Source organism: Anas platyrhynchos, chromosome 6 (assembly GCF_047663525.1).
Source record: "Anas platyrhynchos isolate ZD024472 breed Pekin duck chromosome 6, IASCAAS_PekinDuck_T2T, whole genome shotgun sequence".
Taxonomy (NCBI): Eukaryota; Metazoa; Chordata; class Aves; order Anseriformes; family Anatidae; genus Anas; species Anas platyrhynchos.
The window spans coordinates 2,521,555-2,547,864 of NC_092592.1; the positions used below are offsets into that span (position 1 = coordinate 2,521,555).

Sequence of the window (26,310 nt, forward strand, 5' to 3'; positions counted from 1 at the left end):
TTAAAACCCCAGTTAAGAACCTACATTTTCATATAGTCTAGGAGGAGTAATAGATTTCTATGGAAGGACAGATAGAGTTTATTTTCTGATGTTTTTCTTAGGGCTTCTTTTGGAGAAGATGAATGGCCCTTTGGGCAAGTTCTGATTTGTGAAATCCGTGTTTTCAAAGTGTTACCACAAGAGGAGTGAGGGGTTGCTTCCACCAGCTTAGGTTGCAGCCTCTGAAATGAGAGGAGTATCTTCACCCAAGATGTTTAATTGGGTCTGTGGTGCAGGATTTATGTTCATCCCAAATTCCAGGACATGTAGCTTCATGCTTCTTGTCTCAGCAACAACTCAAGCAGTAGGTCTAGACTAGTGACCTTGGAGTTTTACAGAATTTTACCGATTTTACTGGATCTATATGAAGTCCTTGCATGTTGAACAACTCCAGTTTCCTTGCACTCATTTTCTCCTGCTCTGTTTGTGACTCAGTCTCCTTAACTGCAACAGGGAGACTTCACAAAGCCATCTTCATGAACCTAATCCTGTGTCGGCCCCTACTGGCTGCTGCTTAGAAGTATCCCTTTTGGTTGGTTTGGTTGTTTTCCAAAGAAACCTGGTGATAGCCACCAACAGATTCAGAAGAGAAACAGGACAAAGCAGCTTGGCATTTGTAACCCCTTGAAGGTGATGTGCTTGGGATCAATTTGTCATTTGGCTTAGTAGCTTTCCCTATGCAATGTGGGTAGAAAGAGGAAATAACAGCAGTGCTTTGACCTCTGGAAGCTCATGATATAAGTACCCTTCTAGGTCAGCTTCACAGCCTTGCTGTCTTCCGTGTTCCAACCTGTATTTTTTGTTCTTGCAGTTATGTAAGAGAAGCAAGTGCCTCTAAGTTGCTCTTTCTCTGTCATTTCAGTCTTTAATATCATCCCATAATTATTCAAGGCAGTAATTTCTAACAAATCAAAGTCCTAAGGCACACCCCAATTTTTATTTTTTTTTTTATTTTTTTATTTTTTTTTTCAGAATGAGAACAGGGCTGAACTCTTGTGCTGTGAGAAAATGCTCCATTTTAATTGCATTACACACAGCCTTAATGATAAGGGATCATTCCATCTTCCCTAATTTAGCTAGTACGTGTTCGATAGTGAGGCGGCCTCCATACCAGAGGAGATGAAAGCCTTGGGCAGAGGCACGGAGTTGTGAGGGTAGAGGAAGAACACTTGCCAAGTTTCCATCACTGCATTGAAGGAGCTGCCTTGTTTTCCATTCAGTAGCTGCAACTAGGATATAAGAGGGCATCTTGGCCTCTGTGCCAAGCTGTGCAAAGTGAAGAGCTCGTCAGCGAGATGAGCAAAGGGGCATTTTGTTTGGGTTTGTTGAGTGTCACAGGTTGTGCAAACAAGACATTCACCACACAAAAGCTGTTCTGCATAAATGTTACTCTTGACTCATTGGATAAAACCTAATTAAGGCTTTCCTAACAGGGCAATATTCTTTTTTTTTCCAAACAAAGTTCTTGAAAGAAGCAGGAGGGGGGATTCTCGGCTCCTTTTCACAAACCACTTCAAAAGAACTGAGAGAACACCCTTAACTAGATAGCGCCGCTAGGAGCAAATCATTTTTCATAGCACCTGGCACACTGCGTTAGGGTATCACACATCCCACCACTTCAGCTGTGGTCAGCACGTGACTGCTGATGAGCGGGGGCTAACGAAGCGTGCCAGAAGCTGGGCTGTGACTGCTTAACCCCACTGCCACACAGGGCCTGAGCTTGCTCCCCATGCAGCCACTCGGGCTTATTAATTGGGGCTGCGATCCACAGGAAAGGAACTGCTCTGTGGTTGTTTTCTGTTGAGCAGCTAATGCCCAGACTAAGTAAATTGACTTGAAATATCTAATTAATAAGTAAATAATAGTCCATAAAGAGCAGCTGACTCTGTCTGCTGAGATACTACAGAAATGGGGCCTCGCTTAGCAAAAGAGGTCCTAATGGCCTTTTGGGGCAGAGCAAGAAATTCCCTTCTAAAGATGATTGTTAGTTTTGTCCTTGCTTTTATTCTAAAAACCAGTCTCGTCCTAACTGACACCAGCAGAAAGAGTCCACACTCTTGTTTTAAGACAGTATCTGTGACTTCCATGCAGCAGAATTGGTAATTCTACAGGTCACGTTAAAGGTTTTATACAGGATTTTAAACTCAAGTATTTGGTGTCTCTGATTTGTTTTGAAGTCTGTCTCTTCAAAACTAGTAAACTGATATACATGTATATATATATGTATATACATGTATTTTAACAAGTTTTAAAGATCAGCAGCCTATGCACATCATTTCGGGGAGCAATGGTAACAGTGGTTTGAAGTAAATTATGTGTCTGTTTAACACAGAATGGGAAAAAATAACCTACTTTAGTTGTAGAATCTCAGAGGAAAGCAAAGTCCTACCAACACACCTACAGTGAGAACAAGCTCCAGTGAACCATACGTATGCAAACGTTATAGCCTTATTGAGAAATAGAGCTGAACACAGGCATATTTTCTGATTCTAATTAATATATATATTTTTGTCTCCAGTGATTCTGTCTGATATCTCATTTTTTGTTTGCTCCTAGTTTGTGACTTTCTATGTATATGTAAAGTATGCATATAAAGTTATCAAAGTTATACACTTATATATATTTTTCAGAGCTGGGTTACCAATTTCTGAACATACTAAATGCATAATTAATACTTGATATACATTTGATATCTCTGTGGCAGTGAACTAATTTATTTTCTACTTTTATATTACTATTTAGTACAAGCTAAACATGAGTAAAGAATGGTATCCATCCCTAGGCATGTTGACCAGATCTGTACCATTACAGTAGTTCAGGGGGACAGAAGGTGGTCAACCTTCATCTCGTGAGACTCACAGCCCCACAAGGAAAAATGTGTCATAGGATTATTTTCTGTAACATAGTACGCATAAATATCTTGCAATTTGCTCTCAAGTATAGCTAGGAGTCTCAAGTTAACTATTTTCTCAAAAATTTTGATGGCAAATATAAATGTGCGGTTGTCATCCCATGTCTTGTGTCATTGGTCATCTCCTGAGTGTACACCGACACTCAGCTCCTTCCAGGAATCTTCACCGACTTTGATACTGCCAAATCAATAGCCTTTAGGTTATAAACTCTACAAGAAGCCAGGTATTTTTGCCTAAATTGAATGCCTAACTTGAAAGAGCCCTTCAGAGCTGCAACACAGCTGAAAATAATTCCCAAACTGCCCTACTTCGATTTCATTCTGCTTCATTTAATGTGTTTCTGGAAGGTGGTGGTGTCCTTAAAGAATGCAAATTGCAATTCTTTTATTACACAAAAATATCTTCTAAAATGGTCTGAGTCTCAAGCTAAAATATTCTGAGTCTTATGCTAGGTAAATATTCAAGGGAAAAACAAGGGTACCTATGCAGAACTTCTGAAAGAAAGTGACACAAAAATAATTTAAGAGAAACTCAGAAATTCTGTAATGCTTATTTTCAATACAAATTGTAAAATATCCTATGTGGAGGTATTTATAACTCCATCACTACCTTGATTTATTTACCTTTGGGATGTGACTTTACAGTGTCCTTTTCTGTCCCCAGGTATGAACTGTAAGTGATCATAGCAAAGACTTCATTTACTTATGTATTTATTTATTTATTTCCAAATACTGTTTGGCTTTCACTTAAAGAAATATTTCTGCATTTTTCAAGAGGCATAGACTGAAAACATAAGGTGGAGAAACAGCTGATCCTTAGCATTGGAAGTGTATGTAATTTTTAATATAAGGTGTATGTAATTTTTAATATAAGGAGGTGTTAAAGTGCCAGGCAGATGTCGCCATAATGTCTTTATCTGCAGTAACACTTTTGTACACCACATAATGTGCTACTTGTCCATTGAACTAGGATGTTTTGACTATGGATTTTGAAAGAATGTAATTAAGTTTCTATATATGCCTCACTTCTTTTAATGTCTTGCCCTAGAAAGTTTTTGTTTGACAATAGTAAATAAAATAAAGTTGACTTTAATTCTGTGTTTGTGTTTTTGTTTGTTTGTTTGTTTGTTTTATATAATAAATGTAGCTTCCAGGAATTCATAAAAATATGTTTACAGTTACTCATGGCTTTATTTGGATTCATAGTTTTCTCTGTATGTGTCTATATATTTTTACATTTATAAATATATTTTAAGGAGGAGAGAGATATTTAGACAGTAGAACAGTAGAGAATGAGTACTAAATAATGTTGGTGAAGAGTGGTGGTGAATATCCATGGCCAGGTAAAATAAACATAAGAAAGAATATCACAGCTGCCTTTCTTTTCATCAGCAGACTGTTTCCTTTATACCAAACTAGGGAGACGTATAAGAAATTGAGGTGCCTGACAGTGCATCAGACTTTTTTTGGGTTCAATATATTTGAAAACTATATTTTGAAAGGCAAAAACATATATATATATTTTATCTGTCCAAAAGAAACAAGAACATTCCATAAATACCTGCAAGTATGTAAAGATAATATAATTTTCAGTAATGGTATAATATATACTCTCCAGAAAGGCTTTTAAATAAAATTTTAAATAACATTTTACATGGATACAGTAAGATAGTAAATATGCAGTCCATTTTATTATTATTTTTTATTATTCTATTTTTGTTTAAGAGCCTGGTCACATTTTATTAAAATGGGTAACTAAAATATTCGCTGTAAGGCTGAGCGTTTAGTTAACTCGGTATTCATATTTTCTAAGCAATCTTCCAAAAATAAAAAAATAAAAAAATAATCCTGACATTAGATTTTAATATTTCAAACCTGTACTGTAATCAATGGTATAGTTTATATAGAGATATGTCATTTACTCTTGACTTTCTCTTTCATATCCAATATCCTTTCTGACTACTGTGAGTTCATAGCTCAAAAAAGTTTCTTGATAACAAGATCAGCTGCTTAATTACAAGAAAACCTGTATTGGTTTGAATTTTCCATCTTTTAATTTGTATCTTTCCATGGCATTCCTCTCCTGACTTGACACTAAGGTGCAATGCTATTTTGAGAGAACAGTGTGATTGTAGTTGTTAACCTTGATGCTGAGTTGTAAACACTATCAGGTTCGATAATTTCCCAAAGGCTGAGATCTGATGGAGCCAATTCTCAAAGATTAAAAGATATCAGGTAATTGATGATCTTTGAGGATGTCATCTCCATAGATTCTTATTTCAGCTTCCTTTCTTGCTTCTTTAGGATAGAATTTATGGTTTGTCCTCAGGGGAGGAAGAAAAAACAAAAGAAAACAAACAAACAAAATAAAACTGAAACAGGTGGAACTTGCACCCTTCTTTTAAAAAAAAAAAAAAAAAAAAAAAGCCTTTGGGGTTACTTGCATCTCCAAAAATCAGTTAGTGAATATTCTGAGGCTTGTGACTTGCGCTTGTATGTGCACTTGAAGGGCTCGAATTTGGGGAGGCAATACACTGGAAGAAGGTGATGTAGAAGTAGAATTTTAACTGTCAGTTATATTGGGTCATCTGATAGCTTTTTATGGTACTCAGGGTAGATACAAGTACCTTCTTATGCTTAATTTGAGCACCTCTCCCTAGCAGGAAGTTGAATATCTCTGTCTAGAACTATTCCGACTTCAGAACAGCACTTTAAAACACATTCCTGACACAAATCCTTTATCAGAAGTGTCCAAGCATTAGGAGAGATTTGGGCTCACTGAACTGTGATGCAGCAGTACTTTGAAAGAGAAGTTTAATCAAGTTTGAATGCTTGAACAAACACAATATTCTGTGGGATTGGTGTTGTTTTAGTGTGTACCTGAATGCTTTTCCATTGCAAGAAAAACTTCTTAACAATAATGGCGCAATAAACTATTTTATTAACCATAAAACTTGCGTGCCATTTCTAGAAATGCATCTTTTGCATTGAGAGTGGGAGATGAAAGGACTGCTCAGACTTGCAGCCATCTGAAAAGTATATATATATATATATATATTTTTTTTTTCTCTAAAAAGGGAAAAAAAAGTTAATATTTAACTTCCATATTTCATTTCCTCAGTATTATTTCCTTCAGTGACAGGATCGTATTTTGGAGGAAAAGACCTAGTTAAAGAAGTGCTAGTGGAGTAGAAATTGGGAAGTTCTGCAATTAAGAGCCTTTACCAGGCTCCTGGATAGCTATGAAAGCATATAAGAAAATCTAAATGGCTACTGTATGGCTTAGAAAAGATCCCATGAACTTGTTTTTTTGCTATTTTCAGAGAGAGTTGCATCTACCTTTTTATCAAATATCTTCATGAATACCAGAAAAAATCCAGGTATCCTTGCCATTAAAATGTCAAAAAAAAAAATTGCCTAAAATCAACTAATTAGAGCTTTAAATTATATTTAAAGATTGGGCTTTTCTTAACAAGCTAAAAGCACATTTACTAAGGCAAAGTAAGGCAAAGTTTTAAATCCTTGGTTTTGTTTGAGAGAAATATTCTGCAAGCCAGCCAACTGTGGAAGTTGTGTGAATTTTGTACTTAATATTTTGTGTACGTACAGAAAGCTCCAAATGACCTATTTTTAAATAAAGGACAATGATAACACCCTGTAGGAGGGTCAGACAGATCATTTTGTCAGAAATCACATGTAAAACGAGGGCCAAATTCACTTTAATCGGACCCACCGAGAACAAGTTTCAAGTCAAAGCCTTCAACTCATTTACATCAACAGCCGAGACTTCTAGCAGTCTGACCTGGTAGCTGGGCCAGGTTAAAACAAACAAACAAATGAAAAACTTTCATCTGTTGCTGTTCCAGTCTGTCAAATTACCAAGATAAAATCATTTTACTACTGTGTTCTGAGGTGTATTTTAGTTAGTGAATTACTTCCTAGCCCTCCTCTTAACTGCCAGGTTCCTGTCAGCAAAGTCAGGCCCACCAATTAGCGCAGGCTAATTCTGCTCCTTTTTATATGTGTGCCTCCTTTGTTATGCTGTACATTGTTCACTAGTTGGGATATCTACTGACAATTAGGGAATGAGGCAGACACAAAGACTAATTTGATCACCCGGAGACCTGCCTCCCAAGATCCCTGTGTAGGCAGTGGAGACACAGCAGTACCTCCAGGGCACTCCAGCTGAGGTTTCAGCTCGCCTTCGCCCTCTAGAGAAGCCTCCTTCTTTCCATTAACTACAGGGAAAGACTGGCATCCCCAGGCAAGAGATGGCCCCTCTCAACCACGCTCCCATTTTAATAAGGGAAGTCAGCGACAGAGTTTGACTTTTGAGTTTCAGGGCAAAGGCTGCTCGTCCGCCACGCTGGAAACGGGCCTGGTCCGGCTGCCTGATGGAGCTCATCCCAGCCCAGCTCCCGACCTGGCCCCATAGGCACCTTGTGCCTCCAAAATCAGCAATTCCCTTTGGGCACACTTCTATGTGCTCTCGGGACACTCCTGGCCTCACCAGGAGGACAGAATGAGGGAGGAATGGCAGTGGGGTGAATCTTTCACGTGAATTAAAGTCATTAAGTAAGGTTCTGTTTGTTAGGTTAATTGCGGTATTGATCCTCCAAGTCCCTCAATTTGGAGTAGTATATAACTGATACAATTTCAGTTCAATAATTTTTGTTGGTGAAAACATGCATTTTACCTGTATTCAGCTTAGTTTCTTTATGCCTTTTTCCCTAGCCAGTTCACACACTGTCAGTTGTAGACTGGACTGCCTGTAAGTGTTGGGTGTATGGCAGACATCATGGATGATAACCATTGAGACACAAATATTTTAATTGTTGAACATTCAAATTCAATAGCTAAACACGACCAATAAATTTGTGGAATCTCTTGAGTGATTCTGGCTAGGTTTTAAATAAAAGGGATCTTTGTGTCCTAATTTTTATTTATTTTTTTCCTTTTTTTCCTCCAGAAAGAAAAATAAAAGGTCATTTTAGCACAGGTCATGCAGAATCTCCTGCTACAGTAGTTGTAGGCAGAGCGCACTCTACCACTGGTAGAATAGCTGGACAGGTCCCTAAAGTGGTGAAAAATCCAATCTCGAAACAAAACTTGAATATGGATGAAAGCTTCACAGCTACGTTGTGAGATTTTTAAAACCTGTTACTGGTTCTGCCAACTGTGCACTTTTTTTTTTTTTTTTTTTTCCGAAACAAGTGCTCATTTTTCTGAATATAATTTATAGGGCTGGCTGAGATGTTTAAAACTCCAGAAAATACAAGTGGAAACACATCACCTTCAAGCACTGTTCGTGACAGTGATCTTACACCACCGTGCACGACAATGGACACTTCTGAACTGCGTACTCCTGAAGAATCTGGTATGGTTGTTAATTGGAAAGAAATTATTAAAGTATACTTTGGGGTAGCTGTGTCTGCAACTCACTGATAGTGCATAGCCTAATGCTAGGCAGACTTAGTGTAGAGATAAAGCATCTTGCAACCATTGATTTTTTTTTTTATCATGTATTGGAGGACATTTTCCAGTAGTTCCAGTTATTTTTTTTGGTAGGTGTTATTTTTTTATTCATTCAGTTTTATATCGAACTTCTAAATGCTGAAGTATTGTTTCAGGCAAACCTTGTGTTGAAGCATGGCAATCCTTTAATCAATTGTCAGGGGATACATCTAGATTCAATGACAAAATCTTACGGCAGGGAGTGGTTATGCTGTAGAATTTTGCAAAGATTCTACTTAAGAAAAATGTCAGATTAGGAAGATTTGTGTTAAGATGATCCTTAGCTTTTTTTTTCTGTCTTTTGCATATGACTTTGCATATCAGTCGTGTTCCTGAATAACTCAGAATTCTTTAAATTCTGTTTTACTAAGAATTTAGCAAAAGTGAGCATCTAGTGAATCACCAACAAAAATCAAGAATGAATTATCCAATATTCAGAGTAGTAATACTAATGATTTTTATCAGATTAAATAAAAAATCATCAAGGTTTTTTAGGCTTAATTTTTTTAACGTATGCTGTGCCTTGTAGGAGCTAATTGCCTTCTTGCTAATTACCAAACCAATTGCTGAAACACAGTTTTGGATTTAGCTTGTAGAAAGCTTTGGCTGATTGAATCCATTTTTTACTTAGTTATACAGCGATTGGAATGTTTGGATTTCCTGCTTAGTTTGTTTGCCAAATTAGATAAACCTACTGTTTATTTCAGGAGAGATGATGGTGTCACCATTAAATACTCCAGATTCTTCAGGAGAGATACTGGATTGTCATGACATCTCAGATTTGATGAGAGAGGAGGAATCTCCAAAGTCTATATTTGAAATAATGTACTGCAGAATTCCAGAAGGAATAGCTATGCTGGAAGAAGATCTTGATGTGGACAGCGTATCATTAAGTGCAGAGAAACAAGCCTCTCAGGTGAAATTGGAAAGTAAAAGGAAAACACCAGATGAGAAGTTGGAGTCAGTCAACGTTGGATCAGCCATCAAGCAGCCATTAAAAACCCCAGAGAAGAAGCCAGGACTTGTAGAGGTCCTGTCGGGCATCAAGCAGCTTATGAAGACTGCCAAGCAGAAGTCAGAGGAAACAAAGGTAAAATATTTTCTTTAGCTTTTGGAAAGAGTTTATTTAAGCTTGGAGCCTGTGGTTGAAGTGAACTCTTAGGCCATCTAATAAGACATGTTTTATATCATTGTATTTTCATTAAAATATCTCATGCACAAGACCTGTGGCTGACAAAATACCTTCTGGAAGAGCACCTGATGTTTATTTGAAAACAGTGAAGTTGACAACCTGTGTTTTCCTTGGTAGCTTTGTCCAGGTGTGAATGGGTAAAAACCAGAAGATGCAGCTGAGTACAAATTTGAAGGAGCACTTTTTTTCTAGTCATTTGTTTCTGTTATGTTTAAAGCACCCTTAAATTACTTACAGACTACAATGGAGTTCTTTCTGTGCCTTCCTTTTCATAAGTGGGATATATGCATGTTTGTTTTTTTTTTTGTACAGCTTCTTCATAGCTTGTAGATTAAATTCAAAACACTTTTTTTCTTTAAACATCCAAGAGCACTGAGCTTTTGCCAAAATTTGGTGTTACCACGTAGTCAGTTGATTGCTCTTCATGCCCATAAGGCTTTCATTCACTGCTTGCTGAATGGACACCAATTCTACTCTGTTTGCTTGTATTAGTATGTACTTTGTTTAGAGGAACCCTACCTAAATGGCTGCTGAGGCTGCTCTGGGTTACCATTTTGACCTTACAATTCGCACCTTCATCACTCTTGTCATTGGTGTATTTTATTAGCCTCGATTTTTGTTGACTCCCAGATCCATAGATTAAAATGAGTATTGCTGGTCTGTGTAGAACTACAATAAAACACTTCAAAACATTCAAATGATTTAGATTCAATAACCCTCTTTTTCTAATCTTACTAGACAATGTTCAGCCCGTTTACTGAATGCTTTTTAAAACTCTACTGTGTTGTCTTTCACTGTAAAAACTGCTACACTAGCTCAGATAACAAGTATTAAGTTCAATTTTGTGGTAGTACCAAATATATGATGCAGTTAGCAAACGAAGTTGGCTTCATTTTCTCATAAAGTATTTGGCAGGACTTTTTTCAACTGTTTCACTCCCAATTTTCTATTAGTTAACTATTTCTTGTCCTGTCAGACACACACAAAAGTATTGATTATTGCTTATTTCCTTAGGTCAGGTCAGAAAATGTTACGGATCCTAAGCAAGAAGATGCTGTAACTGCTTGTACTAATGGCAGTCGTGAGTATGGTAAGTACAAACACTTTTATTTTAACTAGAGTAATAATGAATATGCAGGACTGTGTGTGTTGTTAGGAAGTTTCAACGTGTTGTAAAAATTCCAAATTATATAGTATGGAAGGAGCAAATATCTCAGGGAATTTGAGCAGTAATCTGTAACACAAACCAGTGTTGGCATTCTATTGGTGTTTAAAAAATGGTGTAGTAGTTTGATGTAATAACGGTGGCATCTCCAAACATACCAGTGTAAAAAACAAACAAACAAAAAATCACCTGTTGCTAAGGTATCCACTTAAAATCACCTTTATTTGCAAAGACTTTCAAAATATATCTTAAAGCTTGAGTGCTACCTGTCAAATAAAACAAATAACTCTGTGTACTAAACTGGGTTTTATTCTAGGAGTCTGTTTAAATCCCTGTTACTTTTTAAAATAAAATATGATTCATTTGAGCAAGACCGCTTTACTGGGAAAATGAAAACTCAAGAGATACTTTGATCGGGCATAGTAATGTATAACTTTTGATTGTGCTCTTTTCTATATGACAAACTTTGTAGGGGGGAATAAAACTGTTTTAGAAGACAAAGGAAATACTTCACAAGATAAAGATTCTCAACAAAAGTTGTCAACTAGCGAAGACCACTCTACCCAGAGACTAACAAGGGGCAGACCAAGGAAGACTGTACATCCACCTTCAACAAAGCAGTGTGAAAAGGATTTAAATTCAAAAGAATTGCAAGGTCTGGAGAAAAAGAGCATCCAAGAAGAGATGGGAGAGATCAGTACTTCAACTTCAGTAGCTAAAAATACAGGAAGAGGAAGGAGAACAAATCTTTGCATGGAAAAAGAAATTGTTTCAAAGCATCCTGTTGAGAAAACAGTTGAAACTGTTTCACTTGTGGAAACGCAGGTTGATACTCGAAGACCAAGAAGAGGTAAAACTAAGGAACCTAAGGAGCTAAAACATCCTAGTGAGGATCTTGAGTCTTCTGAAAAAGATTCTTCAGTGCTACAAAAAGATCCTGCAAATAGGAAACAGGCTTTGCAGGAGTATGATATCAGTAGCACATCTGTAACTGAAGATGATCAAAGCAGAAAGACAGAAGGCGTATCTAGTAGCACTCAGGATGAAAATCACCAACTGCAAACAGATTTAAAAAAATCTGAAAACGCATCTGACAAAGGTAGTGTAGAAGACAGAGAAGAAATTCTTCTATTGCATCAGAAGAGGTCTAGAGGAATGAAAAAAATAGAAAACACAGAAGCACTGCTTCCACCCAAAAGACAAAGAAGAGCTAGGAATGAACAGGTTGAACAAGCTCCTTCAGAGGAACTTCATGGGACGACAAGGAAACTTCGTAAACACCAATCAGCAAAATTACTACAAGGTGATGAGCAGACTTCTGAGACTGCCCCCACAGAAGCATCTGGAAACAGAACTGAACTTGAAGTAAAGGTAACAGAAAAAAGAGGTAAGTCTTCAAGAAATGCTAGAAAACAACCAACAGAAGTAAAACCAGACATGTGCGGGATGGCACTTGAAAATACACAGAATGTTCAGAAAGCCAAGGAGACTTCAAATGAAACCATTACGGAAACAAAATCACCCACCAAAAATGAGAGGAAAGTATCTCTGGGAGATGAAGCGGAAAATGCTCAGGAAAATACTACAAAGGCATCTCAAAGATTAAAGTCAGAATCACCTTCTGGAGAGACAGATAAAATGCCAGTAACTGTTCTCAACTTGGAATTCAAACAAGAAGCAAACAGAACTAGAAGCAGGAGAGGGAAAAAAGACTCTTCAGAGAAGAAGGCTGATGAATTTGCCCAGGATGTAAACAGCCTAGATCTTATGCTTAAATGTAAGTCAGAAACAGAGGAATCTTCTCCCAAAGAGTCTTCAGCCTCTAGTTGTGTCAAGCAGGCACACCAAGTAATGAAAGACCAGAACAACACAGCTGACACATTGGTAACTGCTCTAAACAGTGATGGCATTGCTCATAGACATCAAAAGCAGACAAGAAATGAGCAGGAAGCAAATGAACCAAAGCAAACTGAAATCCTGCAAGAGAATCGAACACAGGCAAAAGCAAATGCATCAGCAAGGGACAAAAGAAAAGAGATTGATCTAGCAGCAGAGGCAAAAAGTTCAGCTTCTCTCCGGAGAAAACGTGGCTTGTCAGAAACTGATGACAAAGAGGAGAGTACTAATGAAGAACAAAACGTGCTTTTGGAATCGGTGTCCTGTGCAAAAGCAAAGCCATTAGGAAGGGGCAGAAGGAAAGAAACTCCTCCAGTGTCACACACAACTAATTCCATTTCTCTTAGAAGAAAACGTGGTTTGCCAGCAGATAATGGTAAAGAAGAGGCTCTTAAAGATCAAAATGTTCCGTTAGGAGCAGTTGTTTCAAGTCTAAAAGATCAACCAAAAAGAGGCAGAAGGAATGAAGCTGCCATATTATTAGAAGCCACAAGTTCTACTCCTGCTCGGGGAAAACGTAACTTATCAAAAGAAAGTAGCAGAAATAATAATCATAGGAAAGCTAAACAAATGATTTCTGAAAAACCCTCTTCCGAAGAAAAAATTGACCTTTCAAAAGGGTACTCAGGGAAAAAGTGTAGTATCACTTCACTGGCTGTTAGTTCTAGTTCACTTCAAGGTTTGCCAGAAGATGGTAAGAATGAAACTCCCAAAGAGCAACAGGGTATACTTTTGGAAGTAACCCAATCAGGAAAAGAAAATCCATCGAAGGCAGGCAGAAGGAAAATAGTTCCTTCCAAATCTGAAGAAACTAGTTCAACCTTTCTCAGGGAAAAGCTTGTCTTGCCTGAAGACAGAGGTCAAAACGGAATCCTTAAGGAAGGTGAAGGTACAGCTCTGGAAAATAACTCATCCCAGGAAAAACAAAGGCAACTGAGAAATAAGAGGAAAAATGTACAATTCAAACCAGAGGCAGCTACTTCTCTTCGTGACAATGGCAACTTGCCTGAAAACGGCAACATTTCGGAAATGCAGTGTTTGATACCCACTGGTTCTGAAGAAAGTAATCAGTCTGGAAAAGGAAAAGAGGTTAACCCTACCCAACAGACAACTTCCACTTCTCGCAGAAGAAAATGTCTGTTGCCAGCAGATGATGTACCACCTAAAAAATCAAAATCAGGTGAGGAAAAAAAAATATTTCTATTTTCTACATATAGCTAAGTTTAGAATTTTGTACAGGTTGTTATTACTGTTGGCTGCCATAGTCTAATGTAAATAGAGAGTGGGTCTTTAATGTAGCAAAGAGAGGTAAGTAAAGAAGGGGCTAGGTTATCCTGTACAAACCAGATGTTTCTCCAAAGCAGAATGGATTGATTGTATGGCATCTGACAGCTGTATTCCTCTTCTGCTGAGTTATTCAAATGCTCTCATGCTCTTCTGCTGTCTCAATCCGTAACTTGCAGGTTAAATAACAGCAATTAACTAACTTACAGGTGGTTATGAGCATAGCATGATAATTACATTTGTAGCACCCATTGTCTGTGCTTGTTTTCTCCTAAATACCATCTAAGCTCCTGCTTTTGTATGTCCAGGTTTTGGGTAGCTTGTACAACTTATCCGTGCTGTAATGAAGTTGGTGCTAGAAGGACTTGGAAATGTATTTGAGCTCAAATGACAGCAGAAGTTCCACATGTCTCTCACTTTTCCCGTTTTTCAGTTTTATTTTCCCCAAGCCAATAGAGCTCTAGCTTCAGACACTTGAAATATTCCCTAAACCTTTCAGCTGGATGTGATAAAATTTTAAAGATACCATGTTGTAATAAATTATCGTCAAATAAATATAATAAAATGGAAGTAATGAATCTTTACAGATGCACAAAGAATTTTCTGGCAGGTTATGTTCATTAATCCTGTTGTGATTTGGCCATGCTCTCGTTTCATTTCTCTTCATCTCTTTATCTGTTACGTGTGCTTATCCAAACGTAACACGTACATCTATTGTGGCAGGTTCCCCTCTTGGTTTATTGACTTCACACTTCTGCTAGTTTTCACTTCTTGACACTGCTACGTGCACCTCCCAAAGGACTGATCTCTCCCAGTGCTTTTCTACCGGTCTGAATAGTTTCTGTTGGGGGGAGGTCCTTTTTCCCCACATGGATTTTAGTGGTGGTGCTTGGGTCGATGCTCATCTCTTGGAGCAGCTTCACTGGTCTGTGCCATGTGGATTCTTCCAGAAGCGTCCAGTGTGTTTGTTACAACTACAAGCCTGACTTTGCAGTTCTAGCTGGACAATAAATTAGTTGCTGTACATTCATTTTTGCTGTTTTTTTCTTCAGTGTTAGATATGTTTTAGTTTTACATATCAGTAGAAGAATTTTTAGCTAAAATAATAGCTAATTGGTTTTGGTGCTCTCATTAATGTTAACCTACTTTCAGAAATAGCTGTATGTCCTTGGGGACCTATTTTAAAGGATATTGGATGTGCAGAAGTGTGGGTTTTGTAACTGGTTTGTTGAACTCATAGATGTAAGCTTTGGAACGTAGTCATTAGGGACATCTCCCTTCAAAAACAATGGAACTGAAGATTGACTTTCTATAAAATGCTTGATTTATGATATAAATTTCCATTTAATATTTCTGTCTACGAATAGAGAATGATGAAAACGGATCACCCAAAAAAGGGAAAAGAAACAAAACTGAAGAAAAACTTGAAGGCAATGTGAAGACAACTCAGACTGCTGGAGGGACGAACAGGACAACAAGATCAAGCACAAGAGCAAGTGCAAGAACAAGAAAATAGTCTTAACAGTTAAAGAGCCAGTTTTTAGAATGATTCTGTAAATGACATTGGAATTTTTAATGTGACTTGACTTACACTCAGATTTTAAGTTCAGATTTTGTAAAGCTATCGCTGATGATATTATCTAAGTACTTTTCTTAATATGTTTACAGATATGATGCCGCCTGTTTTAGTAGATACATATAGTGGTTCCTATACCATGCGATGCTTGTGCAGAATGGCAGGTAGAAAAATAAATCTTTTATGCTCGTATTTATCCCCTTTTTTATGGTAATGAGTACAGTAGCCAGGAAGCCATGTTACTTTACTGCCAGTGTAATTGTAAGCTATTTTCTGCTTAAATTTTATGTGCTTAAGTCTTGTTTTTTCATTAAAGTTCTGTAAATATTCTTTTAAAAACTATAGATTTATTAGTAGAACTACTATGAATGAAAATGCTATTTTAAAAAAAATAATTTTACTGAGAAGTACGGGTTTGTAAGCCATTAAATTTGTAAACAATTTAGGACTTAAGTGTTTTGTGTTCTTAGGAATAATTAAAGATGTAATTACTACTGTCCTCTTACAACCAAATTTAATTTTTTTTAGCCAAATGCCATAATTTTTGGAAGTGTAATGTGGGTGCCTCTGAAATTCAGGCAATTCTCTTGTAAACATGGCCACGCTGTGCAGTGCTTGTAAAGGGAGGTGAGCACTGGGAAGAGGAGCAGTGAGCGTATGAGGTTGCGATGTTGCCCTTTTCAGAGCTGCAGCTGATGTGGAGTACTGAATGTGGTTTGGAGAATATTTTCTAGAGGTCAGTGTCTGCGGCCTGTGGATAATGTTGGCGTGCACACATCTCAAAGGGTGGTAGCTTTCTGTTCCTCTATTAAATGCAAAAAAAAAAAATAAAAAAAAATTCAGCTCAGGTATCTATGCGTTTTTAAGACCCCAGTTAAGAACCTACATTTTCATATAGTCTAGGAGGAGTAATAGATTTCTATGGAAGGACAGATAGAGTTTATTTTCTGATGTTTTTCTTAGGGCTTCTTTTGGAGAAGATGAATGGCCCTTTGGGCAAGTTCTGATTTGTGAAATCCGTGTTTTCAAAGTGTTACCACAAGAGGAGTGAGGGGTTGCTTCCACCAGCTTAGGTTGCAGCCTCTGAAATGAGAGGAGTATCTTCACCCAAGATGTTTAATTGGGTCTGTGGTGCAGGATTTATGATCATCCCAAATTCCAGGACATGTAGCTTCATGCTTCTTGTCTCAGCAACAACTCAAGCAGTAGGTCTAGACTAGTGACCTTGGAGTTTTACAGAATTTTACCGATTTTACTGGATCTATATGAAGTCCTTGCATGTTGAACAACTCCAGTTTCCTTGCACTCATTTTCTCCTGCTCTGTTTGTGACTCAGTCTCCTTAACTGCAACAGGGAGACTTCACAAAGCCATCTTCACGAACCTAATCCTGTGTCGGCCCCTACTGGCTGCTGCTTAGAAGTATCCCTTTTGGTTGGTTTGGTTGTTTTCCAAAGAAACCTGGTGATAGCCACCAACAGATTCAGAAGAGAAACAGGACAAAGCAGCTTGGCATTTGTAACCCCTTGAAGGTGATGTGCTTGGGATCAATTTGTCATTTGGCTTAGTAGCTTTCCCTATGCAATGTGGGTAGAAAGAGGAAATAACAGCAGCGCTTTGACCTCTGGAAGCTCATGATATAAGTACCCTTCTAGGTCAGCTTCACAGCCTTGCTGTCTTCCGTGTTCCAACCTGTATTTTTTGTTCTTGCAGTTATGTAAGAGAAGCAAGTGCCTCTAAGTTGCTCTTTCTCTGTCATTTCAGTCTTTAATATCATCCCATAATTATTCAAGGCAGTAATTTCTAACAAATCAAAGTCCTAAGGCACACCCCAATTTTTATTTTATTTTTTTTTTTCAGAATGAGAACAGGGCTGAACTCTTGTGCTGTGAGAAAATGCTCCATTTTAATTGCATTACACACAGCCTTAATGATAAGGGATCATTCCATCTTCCCTAATTTAGCTAGTACGTGTTCGATAGTGAGGCGGCCTCCATACCAGAGGAGATGAAAGCCTTGGGCAGAGGCACGGAGTTGTGAGGGTAGAGGAAGAACACTTGCCAAGTTTCCATCACTGCATTGAAGGAGCTGCCTTGTTTTCCATTCAGTAGCTGCAACTAGGATATAAGAGGGCATCTTGGCCTCTGTGCCAAGCTGTGCAAAGTGAAGAGCTCGTCAGCGAGATGAGCAAAGGGGCATTTTGTTTGGGTTTGTTGAGTGTCACAGGTTGTGCAAACAAGACATTCACCACACAAAAGCTGTTCTGCATAAATGTTACTCTTGACTCATTGGATAAAACCTAATTAAGGCTTTCCTAACAGGGCAATATTCTTTTTTTTTTTCAAACAAAGTTCTTGAAAGAAGCAGGAGGGGGGATTCTCGGCTCCTTTTCACAAACTATTTCAGAAGAACTGAGAGAACACCCTTAACTAGATAGCGCCGCTAGGAGCAAATCATTTTTCATAGCACCTGGCACACTGCGTTAGGGTATCACACATCCCACCACTTCAGCTGTGGTCAGCACGTGTCTGCTGATGAGCAGGGGCTAACAAAGCGTGCCAGAAGCTGGGCTGTGACTGCTTAACCCCACTGCCACACAGGGCCTGAGCTTGCTCCCCATGCAGCCACTCGGGCTTATTAATTGGGGCTGCGATCCACAGGAAAGGAACTGCTCTGTGGTTGTTTTCTGTTGAGCAGCTAATGCTCAGACTAAGTAAATTGACTTGAAATATCTAATTAATAAGTAAATAATAGTCCATAAAGAGCAGCTGACTCTGTCTGCTGAGATACTACAGAAATGGGGCTTCGCTTAGCAAAAGAGGTCCTAATGGCCTTTTGGGGCAGTGCAAGAAATTCCCTTCTAAAGATGATTGTTAGTTTTGTCCTTGCTTTTATTCTAAAAACCAGCCTCGTCCTAACTGACACCAGCAGAAAGAGTCCACACTCTTGTTTTAAGACAGTATCTGTGAATTTCATGCAGCAGAATTGGTAATTCTACAGGTCACGTTAAAGGTTTTATACAGGATTTTAAACTCAAGTATTTGGTGTCTCTGATTTGTTTTGAAGTCTGTCTCTTCAAAACTAGTAAACTGATATACATGTATATATATATGTATATACATGTATTTTAACAAGTTTTAAAGATCAGCAGCCTATGCACATCATTTCGGGGAGCAATGGTAACAGTGGTTTGAAGTAAATTATGCATCTGTTTAACACAGAATGGGAAAAAATAACCTACTTTAGTTGTAGAATCTCAGAGGAAAGCAAAGTCCTACCAACACACCTACAGTGAGAACAAGCTCCAGGGAACCATACGTATGCAAACGTTATAGCCTTATTGAGAAATAGAGCTGAACACAGGCATATTTTCTGATTCTAATTAATATATATATTTTTGTCTCCAGTGATTCTGTCTGATATCTCATTTTTTGTTTGCTCCTAGTTTGTGACTTTCTATGTATATGTAAAGTATGCATATAAAGTTATCAAAGTTATACACTTATATATATTTTTCAGAGCTGAGTTACCAATTTCTGAACATACTAAATGCATAATTAATACTTGATATACATTTAATATCTCTGTGGCAGTGAATTAATTTATTTTCTACTTTTATATTACTATTTAGTACAAGCTAAACATGAGTAAAGAAAAAATGGTATCCATCCCTAGGCATGTTGACCAGATCTGTACCATTACAGTAGTTCAGGGGGACAGAAGGTGGTCAACCTTCATCTCGTGAGACTCACAGCCCCACAAGGAAAAATGTGTCATAGGATTATTTTCTGTAACATAGTACGCATAAATATCTTGCAATTTGCTCTCAAGTATAGCTAGGAGTCTCAAGTTAACTATTTTCTCAAAAATTTTGATGGCAAATATAAATGTGCGGTTGTCATCCCATGTCTTGTGTCATTGGTCATCTCCTGAGTGTACACCGACACTCAGCTCCTCCCAGGAATCTTCACCGACTTTGATACTGCCAAATCAATAGCCTTTAGGTTATAAACTCTACAAGAAGCCAGGTATTTTTGCCTAAATTGAATGCCTAACTTGAAAGAGCCCTTCAGAGCTGCAACACAGCTGAAAATAATTCCCAAACTGCCCTACTTCGATTTCATTCTGCTTCATTCAATGTGTTTCTGGAAGGTGGTGGTGTCCTTAAAGAATGCAAATTGCAATTCTTTTATTACACGAAAATATCTTCTAAAATGGTCTGAGTCTCAAGCTAAAATATTCTGAGTCTTATGCTAGGTAAATATTCAAGGGAAAAACAAGGGTACCTATGCAGAACTTCTGAAAGAAAGTGACACAAAAATAATTTAAGAGAAACTCAGAAATTCTGTAATGCTTATTTTCAATACAAATTGTAAAATATCCTATGTGGAGGTATTTATAACTCCATCACTACCTTGATTTATTTACCTTTGGGATGTGACTTTACAGTGTCCTTTTCTGTCCCCAGGTATGAACTGTAAGTGATCATAGCAAAGACTTCATTTACTTATGTATTTATTTATTTATTTCCAAATACTGTTTGGCTTTCACTTAAAGAAGTATTTCTGCATTTTTCAAGAGGCATAGACTGAAAACATAAGGTGGAGAAACAGCTGATCCTTAGCATTGGAAGTGTATGTAATTTTTAATATAAGGTGTATGTAATTTTTAATATAAGGAGGTGTTAAAGTGCCAGGCAGATGTCGCCATAATGTCTTTATCTGCAGTAAAACTTTTGTACACCACATAATGTGCTATGTGTCCATTGAACTAGGATGTTTTGACTATGGATTTTGAAAGAATGTAATTAAGTTTCTATATATGCCTCACTTCTTTTAATGTCTTGCCCTAGAAAGTTTTTGTTTGACAATAGTAAATAAAATAAAGTTGACTTTAATTCTGTGTTTGTGTTTTTGTTTGTTTGTTTGTTTGTTTTATATAATAAATGTAGCTTCCAGGAATTCATAAAAATATGTTTACAGTTACTCATGGCTTTATTTGGATTCATAGTTTTCTCTGTATGTGTCTATATATTTTTACATTTATAAATATATTTTAAGGAGGAGAGAGATATTTAGACAGTAGAACAGTAGAGAATGAGTACTAAATAATGTTGGTGAAGAGTGGTGGTGAATATCCATGGCCAGGTAAAATAAACATAAGAAAGAATATCACAGCTGCCTTTCTTTTCATCAGCAGACTGTTTCCTTTATACCAAACTAGGGAGACGTATAAGAAATTGAGGTGCCTGACAGTGCATCAGACTTTTTTTGGGTTCAATATATTTGAAAACTATATTTTGAAAGGCAAAAACATATATATATATTTTATCTGTCCAAAAGAAACAAGAACATTCCATAAATACCTGCAAGTATGTAAAGATAATATAATTTTCAGTAATGGTATAATATATACTCTCCAGAAAGGCTTTTAAATAAAATTTTAAATAACATTTTACATGGATACAGTAAGATAGTAAATATGCAGTCCATTTTATTATTATTTTTTATTATTCTATTTTTGTTTAAGAGCCTGGTCACATTTTATTAAAATGGGTAACTAAAATATTCGCTGTAAGGCTGAGCGTTTAGTTAACTCGGTATTCATATTTTCTAAGCAATCTTCCAAAAATAAAAAAATAAAAAAATAATCCTGACATTAGATTTTAATATTTCAAACCTGTACTGTAATCAATGGTATAGTTTATATAGAGATATGTCATTTACTCTTGACTTTCTCTTTCATATCCAATATCCTTTCTGACTACTGTGAGTTCATAGCTCAAAAAAGTTTCTTGATAACAAGATCAGCTGCTTAATTACAAGAAAACCTGTATTGGTTTGAATTTTCCATCTTTTAATTTGTATCTTTCCATGGCATTCCTCTCCTGACTTGACACTAAGGTGCAATGCTATTTTGAGAGAACAGTGTGATTGTAGTTGTTAACCTTGATGCTGAGTTGTAAACACTATCAGGTTCGATAATTTCCCAAAGGCTGAGATCTGATGGAGCCAATTCTCAAAGATTAAAAGATATCAGGTAATTGATGATCTTTGAGGATGTCATCTCCATAGATTCTTATTTCAGCTTCCTTTCTTGCTTCTTTAGGATAGAATTTATGGTTTGTCCTCAGGGGAGGAAGAAAAAACAAAAGAAAACAAACAAACAAAATAAAACTGAAACAGGTGGAACTTGCACCCTTCTTTTAAAAAAAAAAAAAAAAAAAAAAAAGCCTTTGGGGTTACTTGCATCTCCAAAAATCAGTTAGTGAATATTCTGAGGCTTGTGACTTGCGCTTGTATGTGCACTTGAAGGGCTCGAATTTGGGGAGGCAATACACTGGAAGAAGGTGATGTAGAAGTAGAATTTTAACTGTCAGTTATATTGGGTCATCTGATAGCTTTTTATGGTACTCAGGGTAGATACAAGTACCTTCTTATGCTTAATTTGAGCACCTCTCCCTAGCAGGAAGTTGAATATCTCTGTCTAGAACTATTCCGACTTCAGAACAGCACTTTAAAACACATTCCTGACACAAATCCTTTATCAGAAGTGTCCAAGCATTAGGAGAGATTTGGGCTCACTGAACTGTGATGCAGCAGTACTTTGAAAGAGAAGTTTAATCAAGTTTGAATGCTTGAACAAACACAATATTCTGTGGGATTGGTGTTGTTTTAGTGTGTACCTGAATGCTTTTCCATTGCAAGAAAAACTTCTTAACAATAATGGCGCAATAAACTATTTTATTAACCATAAAACTTGCGTGCCATTTCTAGAAATGCATCTTTTGCATTGAGAGTGGGAGATGAAAGGACTGCTCAGACTTGCAGCCATCTGAAAAGTATATATATATATATATATATTTTTTTTTTTCTCTAAAAAGGGAAAAAAAAGTTAATATTTAACTTCCATATTTCATTTCCTCAGTATTATTTCCTTCAGTGACAGGATCGTATTTTGGAGGAAAAGACCTAGTTAAAGAAGTGCTAGTGGAGTAGAAATTGGGAAGTTCTGCAATTAAGAGCCTTTACCAGGCTCCTGGATAGCTTTGAAAGCATATAAGAAAATCTAAATGGCTACTGTATGGCTTAGAAAAGATCCCATGAACTTGTTTTTTTGCTATTTTCAGAGAGAGTTGCATCTACCTTTTTATCAAATATCTTCATGAATACCAGAAAAAATCCAGGTATCCTTGCCATTAAAATGTCAAAAAAAAAAATTGCCTAAAATCAACTAATTAGAGCTTTAAATTATATTTAAAGATTGGGCTTTTCTTAACAAGCTAAAAGCACATTTACTAAGGCAAAGTAAGGCAAAGTTTTAAATCCTTGGTTTTGTTTGAGAGAAATATTCTGCAAGCCAGCCAACTGTGGAAGTTGTGTGAATTTTGTACTTAATATTTTGCATATGTACAGAAAGCTCCAAATGACCTATTTTTAAATAAAGGACAATGATAACACCCTGTAGGAGGGTCAGACAGATCATTTTGTCAGAAATCACATGTAAAACGAGGGCCAAATTCACTTTAATCGGACCCACCGAGAACAAGTTTCAAGTCAAAGCCTTCAACTCATTTACATCAACAGCCGAGACTTCTAGCAGTCTGACCTGGTAGCTGGGCCAGGTTAAAACAAACAAACAAATGAAAAACTTTCATCTGTTGCTGTTCCAGTCTGTCAAATTACCAAGATAAAATCATTTTACTACTGTGTTCTGAGGTGTATTTTAGTTAGTGAATTACTTCCTAGCCCTCCTCTTAACTGCCTGGTTCCTGTCAGCAAAGTCAGGCCCACCAATTAGCGCAGGCTAATTCTGCTCCTTTTTATATGTGTGCCTCCTTTGTTATGCTGTACATTGTTCACTAGTTGGGATATCTACTGACAATTAGGGAATGAGGCAGACACAAAGACTAATTTGATCACCCGGAGACCTGCCTCCCAAGATCCCTGTGTAGGCAGTGGAGACACAGCAGTACCTCCAGGGCACTCCAGCTGAGGTTTCAGCTCGCCTTCGCCCTCTAGAGAAGCCTCCTTCTTTCCATTAACTACAGGGAAAGACTGGCATCCCCAGGCAAGAGATGGCCCCTCTCAACCACGCTCCCATTTTAATAAGGGAAGTCAGCGACAGAGTTTGACTTTTGAGTTTCAGGGCAAAGGCTGCTCGTCCGCCACGCTGGAAACGGGCCTGGTCCGGCTGCCTGATGGAGCTCATCCCAGCCCAGCTCCCGACCTGGCCCCATAGGCACCTTGTGCCTCCAAAATCAGCAATTCCCTTTGGGCACACTTCTATGTGCTCTCGGGACACTCCTGGCCTCACCAGGAGGACAGAATGAGGGAGGAATGGCAGTGGGGTGAATCTTTCACGTGAATTAAAGTCATTAAGTAAGGTTCTGTTTGTTAGGTTAATTGCGGTATTGATCCTCCAAGTCCCTCAATTTGGAGTAGTATATAACTGATACAATTTCAGTTCAATAATTTTTGTTGGTGAAAACATGCATTTTACCTGTATTCAGCTTAGTTTCTTTATGCCTTTTTCCCTAGCCAGTTCACACACTGTCAGTTGTAGACTGGACTGCCTGTAAGTGTTGGGTGTATGGCAGACATCATGGATGATAACCATTGAGACACAAATATTTTAATTGTTGAACATTCGTTGAACATTCAAATTCAAATGTTGGTCAAAATAGTTTTGATACCACTGGAAAAATTGAGAGGGAATCTGGTTCTTGAAAATTTAATCTTTATGAAAACACTTAACGAAACAAAACTGGAATATGGATGAAAGCTTCACAGGTACGTTGTGAGATTTTTAAAACCTGTTACTGGTTCTGCCAACTGTGCACTTTTTTTTTTTTTTTCCGAAACAAGTGCTCATTTTTCTGAATATAATTTATAGGGCTGGCTGAGATGTTTAAAACTCCAGAAAATACGAGTGGAAACACATCACCTTCAAGCACTGTTCGTGACAGTGATCTTACACCACCGTGCACCACAATGGACATTTCTGAACTGCGTACTCCTGAAGAATCTGGTATGGTTGTTAATTGGAAAGAAATTATTAAAGTATACTTTGGGGTAGCTGTGTCTGCAACTCACTGATAGTGCATAGCCTAATGCTAGGCAGACTTAGTGTAGAGATAAAGCATCTTGCAACCATTGATTTTTTTTTTATCATGTATTGGAGGACATTTTCCAGTAGTTCCAGTTATTTTTTTTGGTAGGTGTTATTTTTTTATTCATTCAGTTTTATATCGAACTTCTAAATGCTGAAGTATTGTTTCAGGCAAACCTTGTGTTGAAGCATGGCAATCCTTTAATCAATTGTCAGGGGATACATCTAGATTCAATGACAAAATCTTACGGCAGGGAGTGGTTATGCTGTAGAATTTTGCAAAGATTCTACTTAAGAAAAATGTCAGATTAGGAAGATTTGTGTTAAGATGATCCTTAGCTTTTTTTTTTTCTGTCTTTTGCATATGACTTTGCATATCAGTCGTGTTCCTGAATAACTCAGAATTCTTTAAATTCTGTTTTACTAAGAATTTAGCAAAAGTGAGCATCTAGTGAATCACCAACCAAAATCAAGAATGAATTATCCAATATTCAGAGTAGTAATACTAATGATTTTTATCAGATTAAATAAAAAATCATCAAGGTTTTTTAGGCTTAATTTTTTTAACGTATGCTGTGCCTTGTAGGAGCTAATTGCCTTCTTGCTAATTACCAAACCAATTGCTGAAACACAGTTTTGGATTTAGCTTGTAGAAAGCTTTGGCTGATTGAATCCATTTTTTACTTAGTTATACAGCGATTGGAATGTTTGGATTTTCTGCTTAGTTTGTTTGCCAAATTAGATAAACCTACTGTTTATTTCAGGAGAGATGATGGTGTCACCATTAAATACTCCAGATTCTTCAGGAGAGATACTGGATTGTCATGACATCTCAGATTTGATGAGAGAGGAGGAATCTCCAAAGTCTATATTTGAAATAATGTCCTCCAGAATTCCAGAAGGACGAATAGCTATGCTGGAAGAAGATCTTGATGTGGATAGCATGTCACTCCACTGGAGTCACAAAACACCAGATCAGAAGTTGGAGTCAGTCAACGTTGCATCAGGCATCAAGCAGCCATTAAAAACCCCAAAGAAGAAGCCAGAACCTGTAGAGGTCCTGTCGGGCATCAAGCAGCTCATGAAGACCGCCAAGCAGAAGCCAGAGCCTGTAGAGCCTACTGATTTCCTGTCAGGCATCAAGCAGCTCACAAGGACCCCACAGCAAAAATTGGAACCTACTACAGATGAAAATGCCTTACAGAAATTGCCGGAGACTCCAGTAGAAAACAAGGAGGTAGTAAAAGATGTGACAGGAGTTAATTTAATCCAGAAAAATCCGAAATTGAAACATCAGCCGGTAGAAGACATGGTTGGAGTCACACATTCTCTGGACACTCTCCCAACAGTTTAATGTCCTTTTTGTGCTGTGGTGCCCAGAACCGCGCACAGTGCTCGAGGTGAGGCCACTCCAGGGCAGAGCAGAACAGGGCAATCATTTCCCTCGACCGACGAGCAATGCCAAGTTTTTGAAGTATTTTTGATTTTGTCCGTAAGAGTAACTTGTTCTCTCTGTCTAATTATTCAGAACTTTTAGGCGTACTTTGTTTCTTTCGTGCTTATTTTAAATACCTCAACTCTGTTTAACTCTGGCAGTAGGTAAAGGTCAGGTTGGCTTTCATT

The 26,310-nt window shown here is 37.5% G+C and overlaps 1 protein-coding gene across 2 annotated transcripts in view; it reads right to left on the reverse strand.

Annotated features, from left to right (window-relative positions):
* The window catches only part of LOC140002784 (serine/threonine-protein kinase RIO2-like), a 100,107-nt gene that overhangs the window by 36,234 nt on the left and 37,563 nt on the right, over positions 1 to 26,310 (reverse strand). The gene's annotated exons all lie outside the window — the stretch shown is intronic.